The following is a 16,057-nucleotide window of genomic DNA, read 5'->3' as shown; positions in this document are numbered from 1 at the left end:
TTGAATATCATCCAGACTCATTATACAGACCTTAGGAAGAAAAGTCCAAAACTCCTCTTAATATTTTGTCCAAGTGGAGGATCTCTTTGGCTGAGAAACATTTGTTAGCTGCATTACCGCTTGTCTGGCTTTACCTCTCACACCTCAGGTAAACCTGCTTATGTCTTTTATCAGGAACAAAAAGGGCGTTTACAGCTTGCATTTGGTCCTGAAGATAGTCTGTTTTGCCATACTGTTACTACCAAATTTAAATGCCACTTTTGTGTTTATTGGTGTTAAAAGGAGTTTCCTGGTGATGACACGGGTTATAACATATACCAAAGCTTCAGCTCTTCTGCTGAGCGGTGGCAGCAGCAGAAACAGCAACTGAGGCAACTGTGAAGTGGCTGGTTTTGGAGTCCTTACTCAGACAAATATCCTGATGATTACCAAGTGTGAATTTAGGAGTGAGGTTTCATATTTTTATTTTATTTTATTTTATTTTATTTTATTTTATTTTATTTTATTTTATTTTATTTTATTTTATTTTATTTATTTTATTTTATTTTATTTTATTTTATATATTTTAATTTAATTTAATTTAATTTATTTCTATCTCACAACTCTCTGTGATTTCCCTGGTCCAAAGAAGAGAAAAACAGCTTGTCAGAACTATACTACACTATACATCTTATACTACAGGCTTTTTACAAGGTTTTGTTTGTGCCTCCGAATAGCAGTGAGGATGAAATCTTCTCTTGCATTGAATAATATCTTTTGTTGAAATTGATACATTTTTCAAAACATTTCAATCTCAGTGAAAAGTCCTCTGGGAAAACCTGTAAAATTAAACTCAAAATTGTTTGGGAAAAATCTTACTTTTTCTTGACATTGTTACTTTCACCTGGGAATTTCATTCTATTTTATGTCATTTAATTACAACCGCTTATTGTAATGACAGTTTATACTATTTTATTTCAGAATCACTAAGAAATTGCTACTTATGTTTTAATATTCATCCTACTTGATCAAACTTCCTCCTTTTTATTAAATAGCAGCAAACTCCACACAGAGAACATAAACAAAAGGGACATGGGAACAAATTTTGTTTCCACTTTGAACAATCATCATTAAATATAATTTTCCTGTAACAATGTTATAATAAATAAGATGAATATCAATAATATTGAACTTGAATAAAATTCTAAATTTTAAATATTGTGCAATTAAAACTCAAAAACACTCTGTCCGTAAAATATTTTGAAACTGAATGAAAATGCACGTAATGTCGAAAGAATTTCTTCAGAAAAATGGAAATTCCAATTATTTACCAGATTCATTTTGTAAGCTCTTACCCAGCATACTTTATACATCTAAATCTCCTAGCTGACATGGAACTTATTTAAAACATAACTCTGAGGGATAGGCTTATGAGATACACATCTCATTTCTGAGATGGGCCCAGTGGGACAGTAATTAAGCAATCATCTTCTAACCTAGTTCAATAATAGCAAATAAAGGCTTGAAAATCAACCAAAACATTACTTGAACATATTTTAGTGTTGTTTATTATTAAATAAAGTTGTCATCTGTATTTTGCTCCTGCCTCTCAGGCATTTCAAGAAACTCTGACACAGTGTCTGGAGCATTATTTTTATTAACACCTTCTTCAGGCAGAAGGTTGTAAATTTTTCTGCATTGTGCTTAGGGACATGGTTTAGTGGGTGACATTGGTAGTAGGATGATGGTTGAACCAGATGATTTTGAAGGTCTTTTCCAACCTTAATGATTCTATGATATAGTGAAGTATTCAGTAAAATATAAAAAATAAAAAAATCTTTACTGTGATAGTAAGTTGTGCCCTGTACTTTGTTGTGTTTTGGGGATGGAAATAGAGCCTCAGTAAGTCCTGTGAATGCCCTCAAGTTTCATGAGTTATTTGCCAAGAGAATTTATGTTGCTTCATCAGTAGGTGTATCCCAAGACCATCAAGAACTGCAGTTAAGTCAGCCTGGAGACTTCTTTGCCTGACTGATGTTGGGGCATCTTGATCTGTACAGACAGTTCCTGAGCTCAGATAGCTTTGCCTTCTGCCACATCCATTTTCTCCCTCTAATTCGGACTCCGTAGGCATTCACCTCCTCATCAAGAACAGCCAGGGAAAATCCCAGGAGGAGAAGTTGGTTGGCTTTATATCCCCTTTGTGCTGCTGCCAGGGTGCAATGTAGAGCTTGGCGTAGTGTGTACACTGTGGTATTCTGCTGTAGGAGCAGGCACAGCTGCAGAACTACTTTCTAACCAGTTGCTTTCGATATTTATTTGTTTCTTGTCTTTCTCCTGCAGAAGGAGAACATAGTTCAATGGACTGTCCAGAATTTGTCTACAGTAAGAACAGAAAAAAATTACCACCAAGGGAAATAGGCAGACAAAAGATTACACTATCTTTTTCCTCATTTTCCTGCCCAACAGCAGTGACAGTTGGCAGAGGCACAGAGAAATGCTTTGTTTACTTAATCTGATGTGTCAGTGAAATACAATTTAGCTTTTTTTTTTTTTTTTTTTTTTCTTCAAGAAATATAATGATGGAAGAGCACTGAAATATATCCTACCATTTGGGAAAGTTCCCATCAATAGGACCATTTTCCATTCTGCTTTGTTTAATGAAACATAATAAGACAGATAAGTGTAACCAGAGAGAAAAAAATGGACTTTTAAGGAGAATTGTTCCAGCATCTTTGGAGTTAACTATGTGCATTTTCTAAAGGCTTTTCTCACAAATGTTATACTCTGTGTGCCTGATGTGACCAGTCAAAGAGCTGCTTATTGATCCAGAAGCCTCATTACAACTTGTACAATGTGAACTTAGCATCACCGGTCATGCCATTAGTGTAATTATCTTATTTCATTAGTGCTAATGCCATTTTGCTTAACAGTATATTGGCTCACTTAAAAAGTAATGAAGATTTGCAATCAGGGAACGTATCCGTTAACTTCAGAGCATGCCTCTGAACTTGTCCTTGGTCATGGTAAGCCCCAGATCTGTTCTTTGCAATGGCACTGAAGTCCATGTGGCTTTGAGGATGATGGCCCTCACACACAGATGGCGCAATGCTGTTTAAATAAGCATAAGGCACTGATGGTCACACCTGGCTTCCTGGAGGTTATGAGAGACAGCTGTATCTCTGGGGTTTGGACCCTAAATGTTGGTGTATTTTTTTTTTTTTTTTTTTTTTTACTCATTAATTTGCCAGTAACTGCAGGTCAGAGCCCACTGAGGAAGTCATTTTGCTCTCAACATCACGGTCTTGAATCACGATCTGAGCTTTTGAAATGTGATGGCTTCATTTCATAGCAAACAAATGGCTGTTGAGCATGATGCAAACACTGGCAGTTTTTTCTTTCAGTTCTCTGAAACGCTTTCAGCCAAAAATGTAATAAATATGTGCATCTTCCACAGGGGTTTTCTATTCTTTTTCTTTCAAATGCTGACTATGAGTAGAGTAAAATGGCAATTCTTGTGGAGACTAGCAACGCTGCTCATGTGCTTCGGTGCAGAAATATTAACTGGGGGTATACCTGGGGTATTTCATTGCAGGGCAGTGAAACTGATGGCTTGATCCTGAATGTTTGTTAATTTTAGCAGGTAAATCCTATTCCCAGTTAAGTAGAGGATGACGGGTATTTACTACTCCTCGTTGGCCTCCTTCCTTGTCCTCCCATCAGGGAGTTCAGCAAGGGAGCAAGCTCTGGGGTAGCTCCATCTCTATTGACTCTCTCCTCAAGCTTTTAGTCACCGAGCAGAACATCCTCTTACAGGACACGCTTTTACATCCTCTTACAGGACATGCAAGTTATCATCAGAGACACAAACACTTGGGCTTCCAATCCCAGATCACAAAGCACACTCAGGTTTGGTACTGTGATCATTGCCTGTGTGAATACATCAGATTTTTATCTATTCAATTAATCCTTAATTAAACTCACTTTAACACTAGACAAACTGAGCAGTGTTTTTCAGCCAAGCAAAAAGCTAAAGCAATTGGATTCTAGAGGGGAAACTGTTCAGAAGAAAAGCAGAAATCCAGGATGATAACTGAAAATATGTGCTATCACTCTCTTATCCTTGCTGTCAGTTATGAAAACACCTCATAGCTCTTCCCTGCCATAGATGAGAATATACTCTTAAGAAAAAAGAGAAAAATGTCTTGCAGAGTGGACAAAACCTGGGTCCTCTGCTGCAGTTACACACAAATGAAATTCACTTGCACAATTCTGTGTAAGTGAATATTTTAAGCAGTCCCTGCGGTCTCTATTTTTATTCCTTCTGACTAGTTATTATTAATGGAAACTGCTGCCTCAGCTCTTCTGATTTGCTCTTAATCTTTATGACAACACGAATAAAATAATGTTTCAGATGACTTATTTCTTACCAGTCCTTGGAAATACACTGACACCAGTGCGTTGTTTTCTTTCACTGAGCTTTTGTTCCTCAAGGATTACCATTAAAACCACAGCTAATAGGCTGGGATATCTCAGTTTGCAAGTTTGGTCAGTCTCAAACATTTGGCATGGCATATAAGGGATACAAGAATTCCCATTTCTGGTGTCAGCACTGAATTACATCTTGTTCAATGCCCAAGAGTGCTAAAACCCAGTCTTATAGAACCAAATACATAAGCAGCTTCATCATATATAATTAGTTAATCATATGCAATTGTGAAGCCAATCTGAGTCTGGAATGGTATTTAATAGTTGAAAAACAGTTGAAATATGTTTTTCATCCCAGTAGAACTATGAATCATCTTTATATTCACAGAAACATCGATTTTTACACTTTGCTCTCAATACTTTTGCACTATGATAGAAAAGTACAAATCTTGTACAATAAAAAAAAAAAGAAATTGACAGGCTCAGAAGTGGAAAAGAATTTATTAAAATTAACATGCAGTAAATGCTTTTAACATGCTAATAGCTTGAACAAAGATCACAAGGGACTTGCTTCTTGTAACATTACTTTAAAAGTATTTTTAGCTATTTCATGACAACTTAAATTCTCAGATTCAATGGACATTGTCATCCTACGTAAGACCACAGATGCCAGAGATGAATCTCCCTCAGCAGTCAGTAGTATGGATCTTTAATGTAAGCAGATGTTGTTCTTTCCTGTCTGAAATATGCAGTAAACTCATATTCTAACTTGCCTCCAGGACACAGGTCAGAGAAGCATCTGCAAAGAATACTGCAAAGTATTCACAGTGGAACATAAAATAAGAAACCTGAATATCCAAACCTTTCTGCTTATTCAAAATTGTTGCCTTATCGTGCTCTCATCATACAAAGAAATTTTTTTCACTATGAAGACCAGTGGGATAAACACTAGAAATCATGCTTTTGGCACATATAGACAAATACATTCAGAAAATAGTCTTAGTTCTGCACAATCTTTTCATTCTGTATGGAATGTAAGTCTAGACGGTATCAGAGCACTACCAAACACACAGTCAGAAACAAACTCACATAGTCAAACTGATGGATTAGCAGATTTCTTCACTCTTTTCTGACACAGTGATTTTGTGAACTGTGCATTGTGGGTTTTGATTTGGCATTATGAAAATGATAAATGATAAATGCCTCATTTGTGGGCATTTATTTTTTCTCTATAGTTCTAGCTGCAACATGGATGACATGATTTCTTTAGAGCACATGTGAAGATAGCACCATTAAGGGTAAATCTAGCAGTATGATATATATGTAAAGTGTCTAATTTGGGGGAGAAACAGCTGCTCTTTTCAAGATCAATCTCAGGTATCAAGAGTGTGAATTACTACTTTCTAATCTCCTCAGTCATGCCCCTAGACTATAAAACCAAAGGTTTTATTATAGAATTACTCCTAGAGAACCATCTAATAATTATCTGGTCTTTGAAATGGATACAAACTCACCATATCCTTGGGAGTAGCAGGTAAAGGTCACACACTGAAATTGCTTCCTCACACACACAACCAGACTTGCTGGCTATTGCTAGCTTAAAGATGTTTATAACGACTACCTAAATCTTACTGAGCTATCAAAATTGTGTAAAGTATTATGGCTAGAATCTGGTTGGGCTCTTCTTGCCAGTAGCCCTGCTGAAATTAATGGCACACATTAAAAGGGTATGATACTTTTCTGCAAGTATGTTCCTACAACTTTTACTGCATCTTTGCCTCTGAGACTCCACTGTATTCAAAGGAAAGAGTCAGGCTCTCACAGAAGAAAATGATTCAAAATAGGAACCTTCCTTTGGTACTTTGAATATTCCTCCAAGGAGCCCTTCCTTTTGGGGATGCTAGTAGTGTGATGTGTATGATGGGAGCAGCAGCACCAAAGTGCAGCTAATGCTTTGTAAATCCAAGCCCTGGCTCTCCACTGCTAACGTCTCTCAAGAGCTAGCATAAAGCTTCTTGGTGAAGGTAAAGCTGAATTTTGCTCTTGTAGGGCTGATGGCTGGGACCACTCTGAATGGAGAGCAGAGCCCAGAAGAGTCAGCCTTGCTTTTCCCAAGGCCACCACGAGGGCATGGTGTGGCTGAGAGAGTTGAGACTCAGAGGAGCCATCTCAAATTTTACACATTGTATGGATAATACTGCTCCAGGCACTCTTGTAGATGAATTATCATTCTGGCTTCTCTGCCTTCTGACATGTGTGATGTGGACAAGGGGATCATGCTGCTCGGCTTTGCCAGGCCTCTTTGCCAGAATGCCTTCATTGAAAGCCCACGGAGCAGAGCTACGACATTCTGCTTTATAAAAATCCATAGAAAAGCAGTGGAAGAAATTTTGGAATGGATTAGGGTGTCTGTGGATGAATTTACCTCACTAGTGATGAGCACTTGTTTTTTTACATATTTTTGTTTTGTTTTGTTTTGTTTTTCATTGGGAAGAGGGTATTACTGGGAGAAAAAGATTCACCTGGCTAAAGGTTCATGGTGACAGTTTTTGCATATTAAGTCTTTCCTCTGAGATTTGATTAATAGGAGCTGCAGACATCCAATAAGAAAGCGGGAAAAAAAAAAAAAAAAAAAGAAAAAGGAAAAAAAAGAGGGTATAAGTGATAAAACAACAACCCAAAGCACATGCAAGAAACATATCAGAAGACTTTGATGTCCTGCTGCAGGGAAGAGGACTATGTTTAGACAGACAGTGCACTAGGGAGAGTAGGAAGTTTGTTTCTGAATAACTCTGTCTTGTAGGAGAATTATCTAAAGTCTGTGTAAATAGCAAAAGGAGGGGGCCTGGTGGAAAGGGCAAAGTGGAGCAAGACAACTAAAACAAAGGGCCAGATGAGAAAGTAATCATTAGCTCACACTTGAAGGAGATTTGTGGGAGTGCTCTGCCCCTGAACAGAAAGTACACTGTGACTCTCTTTTTATTGTCCAAGGTTTCCAAAGGATTTCTGAGCAAACAACGACGGGTAGTTCGACATCCTAATTATAGCTTGCTCACCATCCATTTCTAAAGTGTTGCTGAGTTCCCTGGCACAACAGCTGTTTGAGTGCACTTCCCAGAAGTCTTGGGCTCCTTGCCACAGTAAAGCACTTGATTTATGTCAGACTTTTACCAGGGGATCTAGGGGAGACTTGACTGTGCAGCTGATGATGTTTCTTTCCTCAGACACAGGAGTGGAGAGAAGCCCTTGTCCTACTCGTTCCCATAGGTGTCCAGGCAAAGGCCCTGGAGCCAGCTGGTCCCTCACATGCTCTCTGTCCCTGGGGAAGACAAATCTGTGGGACGAAGATCTTTTCCTTCCTCTTGTTAACTCACTTGACAAAGTGCTAGACTTGTTAAAAAGGATTTCTTTTTTACTAGGTTACTGGAGGGTTTCAAGCTGCTAAGCACAAACCACAGTTTTTATTTTTTTATTTTAAAGGAAAGAAGTAGAAGCACTGGGCAAAACACCTCACGGCTTCCCAGCATGTGATCCCCTGGACTCAGGCCATGGAGTGAAGGAGACTGAATCCCTCTACATTGGCAGCAGAGGGATTAAGAAGAGTGAGTTTTGGCCCCATTTACAGTGCAGGCCCTATGTTTTCTGCATGCCACAAAGCCAATCTATTGAAAAGGTTTACAGCTCAGATGAAGCTGGCTGAGGCAGCTTTTCTCCTTTTTGTATATAGAGTAGTCCTTATGTTTCCACTGCGTCAAGATTATTTGTTTCTAGGAGGCATGGAAACATATTCGACAAATAGTGCAGGCAAATCACATGGCTTGAAACTTTCTTGGCTGGAAGCTCCAGAGTGGGACTGTAACCGATTATAGTTTCTTTTATATTCTAAGAAGGCTCAACAATCCTCAATACAGCTTCATAAATAAAAGCTGATCGTTACTTGCCAGTAAATAAAATTGATTTTACAGTTGTGACTATCAAGCTTCTGGTGTTCATACCTCATTTACAAACACAACCCAGGATAAATTCTTCTCAGCAAAGGTGAAGGACATGAGTAGAATAAGAATCTGAAGTGTGAATCGACTGTGATTACAAAGTACCATCAACCTCAAGGCTAAGCGCTCTTGTGATCTAAGTACTGTCCAATTGTTTTCTTCAGCACTCCCCAAGTGGAGGTGGAAACTGGAGTGATGATGTAAGGGCAGCAAAACAGATAAAATTGATAGTGGCTGTGTAGTTAAGCTCGAAAGTAAGAGCTGGTGATGACAGGCAGTCAAAAGCCAGGAGAAAAGGAAGTTCAAATACATTTTTTTTTTTATTATTTTTCCTCAGCAATGGACACCATTAATAACTGCAGCGGAAAGCGTGGGATGTAAGGCGTTGTGGCCAATTTTTCAAAAGTCACAACTAACTTTGTGTGCTAACTTCAGGAATATCTGACAGCCTGTTTTGAAGCAGGGAATCCCAAGATAAGCCATCCAAACCTGGACAAGTATCCAGTGAAATCACAGCAGAGCTGGCAACAACCTACCCTAGCATTCGGAAGACTTTTTATATCCTTGTCTCCAATCCCATCCAAATACCAGCTCCAGGGTTTGGTACATACATGGACTTTTTCACAAAACTGTCACCATGAGGAATTCAGAGTGATGAGAGAAGGTGTTACTAGAGGCTGATTCATTTCAACATACTAGAGTCTTATCCTTAGATACAATCAATAAAACTTTCCCCATCTTCTTTGGCTTTATAAACAAAAAGGAAAAGTTTAGTCAGAATAAACCTCTGTAATTCAGAGTCTTCAATTAAATGCTGAATGTATACCACTATTAGAGACACACATGGTTTGTACATCTCTGAATGGTACTAAGAATCAGTACTGGCACTTTCATCACCAGCAGAAGGTTGTTTTGCTCTGCTGTGAAAATGGATGTCAAAAAACAGGCAATACCAGCTGATCTCAATAACCTGAAGATGTATCCTGTGAACAAACCTAAGAAATGAACAACAGTAATACCAAAGGACAGTGTTTGAATGAAAATGTACTTTTCTTGGCTTTCTATAACCACACTACCACTGAATAGTAGAATATTTCTGTATGAAATTTCCTTTCTATAAATCTTTGATTGTGTAACATTAATTTGGCTGAATTTGGTAAAATAATATGGCTGAACATCCTTAAAATTAAAAAAAAAAAAAAAAAAAAGAAAATCATCAAAGGTCAAGTAGCATAATCTGTAGGAGAACAAGTGTAAAAAATTTATATATTTTTTTCAAATTTCAGTGCAGTTCTTGGCATGTCTAAAAAAATTCCTACAGACTTGAAATACTTCTAAATGTTAAGGGAATCTAAAATGGAATGCCTTTTAATGGTTAGTGGGTGAACTTTGGCATTTACAGAGAATGTGTATTTTTCCTCTGACAGATCAGTCTTTTACTGGTAAACTCACCAGCTGGTCCATACATAGATTTATCAGTGCCCTGTTACCATCCACATCAGAAATAACCAAGGTAGAAGGCAAGTGATAGAAATACTGTCCCAAATCCAAATGCAATGTTATTTGAATACATATGCCTTGTATTTGCAGAATAATATTAGCTACATCTCTGTAAGTACTTTGTCAGTCAACATAAGCTAAACTTTCTGAATTGTCAGTCCATATCATGTTATTTTGTGAGATCTTACAGGGTATATGATAATTTTTTTATCCACCTCATTCAAGGCTACTAAAGTTGTCCAAGGAATAACAGAGTGTAGGAATGTTTTGTCATGTGCTACACATCTTGGGATCAAATTGTTCTTGGCTAGCGAAGGCTAATGAAGAAGAAGGTGTCCACTGTTAGTGGAGAGAGAAAAAACACCCTTTTAGACGAGTGATTTCCCAGCTCTTCTGAAGATTGTAACTGCATAGTTGTTTTTAACCACAACTAAATTTTAGCTGGGAGAGGTTAGCTATACTTACAAAATGGCTACCCAGCAAGGGCTAGATAACAACTTTGGCACAAAGGGATTTCCTATTACGGTGGACCTGATTTCACCATGCTGGCTTTTGGGTGTCATTTAATACATGTGATGCTTGGGGTCAAGTGGAAAGAGAGTCAAAATGTTCTGTTCTCTTATTCCAGTCAGCTAGATAACCTTCCAGCTTCTATTACTCTCTGAAGTAGGAGCAACCATAGGGCTGGGCTTAAGTTGAGACCAGGAATGGTGACAGATTTGAACTCTTCTACAATTTATTTCTTAGTCTTCAAAAAGTGAAAGGAAACTTTTGCTGATTTATTCAACCCTATGCACAAGACAGAAAAAAATATTTATATCAGAGCTTCGGTCGTCCAAGTTGTGAGTCATATGAGTAGCGATTTATTCACATCAGTTCAGTGAAACCATCAGCTTCAAAGAGATCACTCACATGACTCCAGATTTGGAGGATCAGTCCTTATTTATGAAATATCTTGAAGAGTGAGAAAACGAAGAACTGTCTTTTCTAATATTCCCTTCCTGTGTAATTTATTTACATTTTTATAAACATTGATTAGCACAGATGTTCCTAATAAGACTTTCACATCTGATATGAATACATTTTTATTCTATTTTGCCCTTGAGAAGCTAAAAAAGAAGAAAAAAGATTTCCCACCCCCCAATTTCCTTTAAAGAAAAAGAGAGGTTTTATTTATTGTATGAATGAAAAGAAAATATGTTTGTGGGTAGATCTTGTGCGTGTTCTTTGGCTGAACTACCTTTTAGTCAGAAACAAAGACGTAACTCCAGAAACCAAATCTTAATCAACACATGTATAGCATTACATTACCAAGTTATTTTCATTATGTATGAGACGGAATAAATATTAATACTAACCCTGGGCAAGAGACATTAAAATAATTTCAAAAATCATGGTATAAGTAAGCATGCTGACAATGAGCTCATTGTCTAGCCTTAAGTATCTTTTAAGAAGCCAACTTAATCAGGAAATGCTAGCAGGCTTTTCCACAAAGAAACAGTTCAAGGACTACTAGTGCAGGACTACAAATTTCTCTTCTACAAAGATACTGGCTCATTGTGACAGAGTTCCCGCTGTGACAGGGCTCTAGCAAATGTAAGGCAAAATAACCAATGGATCTCGCTTCACTGGTGTACTTACAGGGTTAAAAATGAATTAAAACTTTTTAAAATACCATACAAATAAATTACTTTTACTTCCTCAGCACTGTTAACTCATTAATTGTTATGATTTATTTATTTATTTATTCTTTTTCCTATGGATTGCATTAATCAGGATGAAGGAAAAAGACTCCAGGCAAATTATAGCTCTTGGGTTTCATTTCTAGAAGAGCAGATGAGTACATTTTATATTGTAAAAGCCCATTTTCCATGCCTGAGAACTTATCTGGAATCTGGCTAGGTTCAGAACTTTGAATTGCAACTTCGAACATTTATTTCTAAGGGGCAAACTGTTAAACATATTATAATGACCATTATCCAGTTGTTTTGCTATTCACTTGGGTAGACCAACATCCAGGATAAGATGTGGACTGAGGGTCTGTGGCTCTCTATAAAAACTGTAGGATATTCTGGGAAAGTCTCAGTGGCTTTTTCACTTTGAACTTCCTTTGGGGTTCTTCAGAGAGGCCTGTGTTGCTCATTGGCTTTAAGGGCAATATAGGGGACTGTTTGAACATTAACAGATTAAGTTCCCCAGGACAGGCAAATTATCCTCACAGCTGGGGTGAGGTGAGGTGCGCTGAGTCAACGAGTAGCTCAGACTTGGTGCATAGGACCTTCAGCTAGGCAACAGAGAATCTGGGCTCCATGTCTGGCCCATATCAAGACTTAATTATTCACCCAAAGTGGAAGGGATATTATTAACAACAGTGAGCATTGGTTCTGAGCCAGCCTCCCTCCTCTAACCTCATATTACACTGGTGTTTGAGGCACATATTGGGAAAATGGAAGTTAAAGTACATATCCATCCTTTGTCTATTAACAGTCTGAAATTACTTCAGGTTGTAGAAAGAAATGAACTAGGTTCACCTACATCCAGAGAAAGTGTTCCAACTGCTAAGGTCATAGATGGCAAAAGGACAGCATCTTCATCATATATATTTTATTGATTTGATTGAAGAAAGAAAAAAATATTTGGTGAATTGACACTGAATACAGTTTGATCTTTTTTGTTATATCGCAAACCTGAAAGTTGCAGAGTACAGTCCCTCATCTATCTCCCTGTATACACATGAATGAATGCACAGTGAAAAAAAAATCAAACAAAAATGAACTCCCCAAAATGTTAGATCCCAAGCTAAAAGGAGGACCAGATCAGATGATCACAATAGGATTTTCCAGGTAAATTTCTTCTCCACTTTTGACTCCTTTTTGCATCCTGTGATGCGGACAAATAAGACTGGTTTTCTGTCTAAGTAGGTTTGAGATTATTTATGATATCTTCTTTTAGAAGACAGAAAAAATCTGTACCAATGGATCCAATCCAAGGTCAGGTAAGTTCCACACTGGACCAGGGTTAATGTGAGAAACAAACAATGAACTTGGAGAAAAATATTCCTTTCTTTCTAGATACAAGATAATTTACAACAGAGTCTAACACAAATAACCTCTGGTCAACTAAGGCATCTTTCTGAATATCATAAAACAGAACCTTTAGACTAGTTTGCTTGGGCTCTTAAAAAAAAATAAATAGTGCTTCCAGCACTATCTTCTGGAAGGTTCTGCTTTGCAGTAATAGTGTCTGAACCCGGAAAACTGATATTTGGTTTACATGCTTGAATCACATACCTTAACTTAGATAGTGTGAATATCTCCAGGATGGCCAGGCATAACATAACATATTATTTTAGGATCAATACGTAAGCAAAGTCAAGCCTTATAATGAAACCAAAAATCTAACACAGTAGTAGTACTAATCTAATTATCAAATGAAAAGAAACAAAATTTTTGGTCTGACACTGATTTTATACACTGGAGAAGAGTTTTGCCACTTTCTCTGGACTTGCAGAGCACTGGTTTAACAGCAGGCTCAAATGATTAGTTGTAAATCCCACTGTTGATCTGTCTCACCACGCTGGCATTAGTTGTGTGGCCAGGAGACAATGATGGTTTTACAACATTGAGACCTATACACTATACAGAATAGTCATAAGACTGTTGACTTTAGAAAGGAGAAAGATGACTTAACACTTACTTGCACAGGAGCTTCAATTCAACATCTGCATATTTTTATTTGAAGTATTAGACTATTTCACCAGGTGCAGCTCTGAATCACACACAGTAACATGTGAAGCTGAAATTCAGCTTGTTTTAATTTTACTGGGACACAATTTGCACAGCAAGAGATTGAAGTTCTAACTAAAAACCTGATGATTAGAGGAAAACACTGAAATATAACGTTTTATAGACATCATTGTATTTAAATTGCTTCAGGAACACTCCAGACTTCCAGACCTCCTAAATGGAGTGGAAAAAATATCTTAATTATGCAACTGAGAGCAAAGGCAAATTTACTTCATCTACTTTTGAACAAAAAGAGAAGAAAGAATATTTAAAATTTGAAAAGGACTTAAGATCTTAGGTTCAGTCCTTAGTGGTAGGGTATTTTTAAAATCTCTCTTTGATTCTTAAAAAAAAGCACATCACTAAGCTTTCTGGTTGTCTTGTAGGAAGATAAGTTTCACCTTCTGTTCACTTTTGGGTGCAATTTTTTCATGTTAGCATCTTATATGGGAAATTTAGTGTCCTGCTTTCCAAGAAGGTGAAACCAAGAATAAAAGTCTCTGTACAAATAAATACTAGAGAAAACCTAAAAGGCATAGAGCTTCATGAGTGTTTCTCCAACCTGTATTAAGAAAGGGAGGTCATGCTCAAAGAAACAACTGTTTTGTCTGTTTTTGCAACCGTATGTTGGTGCCAGAGGCTCTGGCTTGAAGGAGTCAAGAAAAGGAAGACCTGTTAGGAAATAGGGATGGAAGAATTAACTCCTAACATAAGAGAACTACACAGACGCTACTGTTGAGTCAGAAGTTGAGGAATGAGATGTGAGGATACCAGCATGCATTTGCCTTTTGTTTATTGTGACACTCCAAAAGGCACAAGAAATTTTGTTTCTCACAGGGGCCAACTACAATTTAACAAGAAGAAAAAAAAAAAAAAAGACAAAGGTGATAATTATTTAAAATTGTGTAGTTAGATGAGGAATAGGGAATCTTTAACCCAAATTAAAGTTTTCCCCATATTCCATGCATTCAATTTCATTGCATTTTTTATCAAATTATTACCACAAATCTAAAGTACAGCTACAATAATAGAAACAAAATGTTTAGCAATTATTTTAAACTTAGTACATATGTGGAAAAGTCAGTTCATCTTTATGATTGAGGGATGACCACAAAATTCACAAGTGATGAAGTGCAGAGAAACCATCAATGCCAATTACACAAGGCTATATCCCTAGAGTGAAAATAAATTGGTTATTTCAACCACCTCACATTGCGTGTTTGATTTATATCGTGTCATCCTCTCTCTTTATATTTATTATAATGTTTTCAATACTTTCAATTACCAGTGCTGGCTACTGTCCTTGGGTAGGCACCTGAAATAATTTTGTATCTAACTGCTAAAACATCAACAGGAGAGCTTTACAATATTAGTCACAATAATTTATTTATTTTTGCGTAGTGTTATAACTGCTGCTCTCTGAAGATCTGAAAGTACTTTATAAATGTTGATTACATTTCATAATTAAGCCCTTTGTGAGGTAGCAAAATTTATTTCATGAGCTATTTTACTCTGAAAAGATATCAGTGTGTGATCCCAGATAATATGAAGATCTCAAGTAAAAGGAGGAGGCAGATGGACCTTCTGATCCAGTGGTTGTAAAAGAACTTGTATAGACTTTTTTTTTTTTTTTTTTTTTTTTTTTTTCCTTAAATTGAGCTATCCATTATGGTTAGGGATGTTTAAGACCTTAGGTTATGACAAAAATACAAGTGACTTGTAAGATGGTAGTGTGACTACAACTACTGCAGAGAAAATAGAAAGGAGAGGTAACATTTTCAGTAACAAACAACTGTAACCTGCCAGTCCTTTAGAGCACCACACAATTAAGATGCTCATGAACCACAGCAAGGAAGACTTCCTTCAGATGCTACGTCATCAGCCATGAAAGAAAGATGATTAGAAGTTAAAATATCATGTGAGTGTCTTCCTTCTTATTAAAGCAATCTGAGAGGGTTTGGGGCTGTTTTATTATAAGACTTCACACAGCATAGACCACAGTAGAGACTTTTTAAAGCATTAGCAATTTTGAAGGTCTCATTTTTGTGAAACATCTTGGTACAGTTTGTTTTCCTGCTGATCTCTGGAAAGATCCTTGAAAATATCCCAGATTGGAACTTAAGACTGCTGTATGCTACAGTAAATGTGCCTACAAATATTTTCTGCCACTGGGAAGGCAATACCAAATTTCACACTTAGAATTGTTTCCCACCACAGCTGTACCCAGACCTGCTTAGGGAAGTGCCTGCTGGTCTAGGTCAAAGCTGTTCAGAAGTTTAGGTGATGAAGACTCAGCACTAGAGAATATACCTTGGATCTTTTTAGTTTACCAGTATACAAAAAATCCCTAATACTGAGAAACACTAAATCACC

The sequence above is a fragment of the Anser cygnoides genome, chromosome 2 (genome assembly GCF_040182565.1).
Source record: "Anser cygnoides isolate HZ-2024a breed goose chromosome 2, Taihu_goose_T2T_genome, whole genome shotgun sequence".
Classification (NCBI taxonomy): Eukaryota; Metazoa; Chordata; class Aves; order Anseriformes; family Anatidae; genus Anser; species Anser cygnoides.
Note: the sequence above shows the minus strand (reverse complement) of the source record.